Genomic DNA, 3,565 nt, shown 5'->3' on the forward strand with positions numbered 1-3,565 from the left:
GAAGCCGGATCATCCGGATGGTCTCCCGGATCATCCGGACCCCCGACACCCAGATCATCCGGGCCACCATCCGGATCATCCGGACCCCACCTGTGTGCGTGAGTTGGGCTGAGCCCATGTACCCCTTCGCCCCCTAGCCTATATATAGGACTCCTCCTCCTCACTTTGAGATTTAGCATTGGATTAGCTCATATTTGTGTGAGAGCCTTTGATCATCCACTTGGATACTTCTCCTCGGAGATCACGACCTCTTCGGAGAAGATCCCCCAAGCGGATTCAAGACCCCTTCTAGGGAAGAACATCAAGGCCTCCTTTTGGAGAAGTACGGTTCCTTTGTATCCTTACCTTTGTTGACTTTGGATCTTGTGGATCTCTTATGTGTGTGGTGATCTAGCACTTGTGTGATCGATTCCTTGTTGGTTGAGTGTTTCTCTCTCGTTTTCCCCGTGTTTCCCTTTGTGCTTCCGTGTGTTCTTCGTGATTCCCCGTAGGATCCACTCCAAACGTGAAAGATCGACGCTATAGGGTTCCACCCTACATCATATGGTATCATGAGCCAGGTTGATCACGTTTTGGAGCCCCTACCCCGTGTATTTCTAGCTTGATTTTGTGTTTTCGTCCTAAATCCGAAAATCCCCACCAAAAATAGCCCCTAAATTTTTTTGTGATTTATTGGTTTTGATGATGTTTTGTTGATTTTGATCCGTGGATTTGCTTGGTTTCAAGTGGATCTAGCATTTCCCCAAGTTTCCCCACCTTCCATCCACGAAATCTCGTTAATTTTGGCCCCAAAATCCCCAAATTCCACCCAAAAATTCGTCCCCGAGAGGAAATCCCGAGCAGTTTGACCTGCCCGGATCATCCGGACCTTCGCCCGGATCATCCGGACACCTCCCGGATCAGCTGGACCCTCTCCCGGACGTTCGGATAACCCACGCGCCCGAATTCCCGAACCGGAGCTGACGAACCCGGATCATCCGGATGTCCTCCCGGATCATCCGGACATAGCCCGGATGAGCTGGACCTCCTCTCGGATGTCCGGTTAACCCTGAAACTGACACGGCTGAAATCTTGTTTCGGTCATAACTAATTCATCCGGAGTCCGATTTTGACGTTCTTTAGCTCGTTTTGAAGCTCTTGACATCGCCCATCCCACAAAAATACCACCAACATAATTTGACTCCATAATATTTTCTTAAATTTGTCAAGTTTGCCTAGGACTTCCACCATATCATCCGCATAGCCACCACCGACTTCCGCAACCTAACCCATTTTGTTCCATATAGCATTAGTGGTTGCTTGAGTAGTGATTCGAGTCTCCTAAGGTGTTTCGGCTACTTAGGGACGGTTGCTTCTTCATCAACCACCACCACCATTTCCACATAGGCGTGCCCACCATACACTTCCGCCACCCCCAACTTAACCCAATAGTTGTTTGAGCTTGTTTGAGTTGTGGCTTGTGTCTCCTAAGGTGTTTCGGCTACTTAGGGACGGCAACTTCAACTCCGACTCGTGTATAGCCCATCATTCCAGTTCTGCATTGCCTAGTGCAACACCACCACCGCTTTCCGCTACCACCATTTGACATTTGTCATTTGAGATTTTGAGTTCGCGGTTTTTCCGTTTCCTAAGGTGTTTCGGCTACTTAGGGACGAGTCTCCATCATCTTGGTATCTACATCAAGAACGCCGCTACTCCTCATCGCCGGACGGTAACCTCCATATCATCTTGGTATCATGGTATCCCTCCATTGTATATTCCCCTTGCCATTGCATTGTTAACCCCTAGCCCATTTTGCGTTACTTGCCTATCGAGACTAGCCATTTGAGTATTGCCGGCAACGTTACTTGTGCACATTAGTGATCATACCTTCCATTACATACATACCATATCATCTTGGTATCATATCATCCATTGTGTCTCAAATTTGGTCCCGCATATACACAATTGCTATCTTGGTTTGTGCATTGTGCAAAAGTGGCCATAGAAAAAAAACAAAAAGAAATAAAGCTTTTAAGCAAAAGAGAGAGAGCAAAGAAGCTTGTAAGCAAGTGCCATAGCATCATACCACATTGCATTTAAGATTGTCATATCCGATCATCTTGGATCATCTTGAGAGAAACACCGGGAACCATATATACATAGCATACTTGGGATAGAAGAATATCCATTTTGCATCTTATAAGTTGTGCACAAGTTTCATATCCGGCTTTTGAGCAATCGTGCTAGCGTCTCTCTTGAGTTGTGCAACACGAGCGTTTTCCGTGGATTCCACATTTTGTGCTCATACCTTGGTTGCACGACCCCATTTATCTATCCATGTGTGTTTCCGTGTGCCATTCTTTGCTATTGGTCCATTTGTTTCACTTGCGAATTTGTGAATCTTTTTCAACATTATTGACTCTTGCTAACATTTTGCATTAAATTTTTGTGCCACTATCCTCACCAAGCTCCACTATAAGCCTTACTTGTGTAGGTGTGAGAACCGACAAGGATTGGTACCAATAGTGCTATTTCATTGTCAGCATTTGAGTGAACTTGATTCATTGTCAACATCGGTCAAGGTACATTGGTATAAGTTCTTCTCTTTCTCCCACTCATATTTGCTCGAGTCTTGTGATGGATAGGCAAGGCATTTCCTCTCCGGTCTATGACAACAACGACGGCGTGAACAACTACATCACCAAAAGGTCCATCTTCGGACTACAACGACAAATGCAAGGCACACAATCAAGATTGCAAGAGCGCATTGAGAACATCTCCATCGACATTTTCCACTCCGAAGCAAGGAAAAGGGACTACATCGACAACAAGCTTGCCGCACAAAAGGAGGAGCAAGATGCGAGGATGGAAGAGATTCGGGCCTTGATCAAGTCTTCTTTCACGTCATCATCCTCAAGACGACGACGGTCAAGCCACAAGTCTTCGGAGCGCGAAAAAGATGCAAGTGCAAATCGTCCTCATCCACATCTACATGGCGACCACCATCACGTTCGTGATCAACCTCGTCATGAAGGGCAAGTCACCTCCAAGCAACATGTGCACGACGACGACGAACGACATCTCCTAGGAGCTCAAGCACGACAACGACATCATCATCATGAAGATGCTCCACAAGCGCAAGTGCACAAGTCCCAACAAGCCCTACTTCACGCCAAGTCCAAGCTTCAAGAGCACAAAAGAAGACCGCGAGATGACCACCACCAAGACGGTGCTACGGCTACATCAACCACTTCGGCATCTTCGCCAAGTGTTCTCAAGGCATCTTCGCCTTTGGACGTACGGCATCTTCGCCTACTTCCCACGAGTACACCTACATCGACTTCATCAAGTTCAAGGCGACGACCTATGAGCGAGGGTGACACTTCCATCTTCAGAAGCCCCTCAAGGACGATGGCCGAGCATGGGAAACTCCATTAGGTCATGGAGACGAGCTACGAGGTGCCACATCATAGGGACCTCCAACACCAAGACGGCGACAAGAAGGTCGAGCAAGGGCCATCCCCTTCGACCACAGCGATAGGAGTTGAGCATGGAGACATTTGCACCAACATCTCTCCGACAC

The sequence above is a fragment of the Triticum dicoccoides genome, chromosome 5B, assembly GCF_002162155.2.
Source record: "Triticum dicoccoides isolate Atlit2015 ecotype Zavitan chromosome 5B, WEW_v2.0, whole genome shotgun sequence".
Classification (NCBI taxonomy): Eukaryota; Viridiplantae; Streptophyta; class Magnoliopsida; order Poales; family Poaceae; genus Triticum; species Triticum dicoccoides.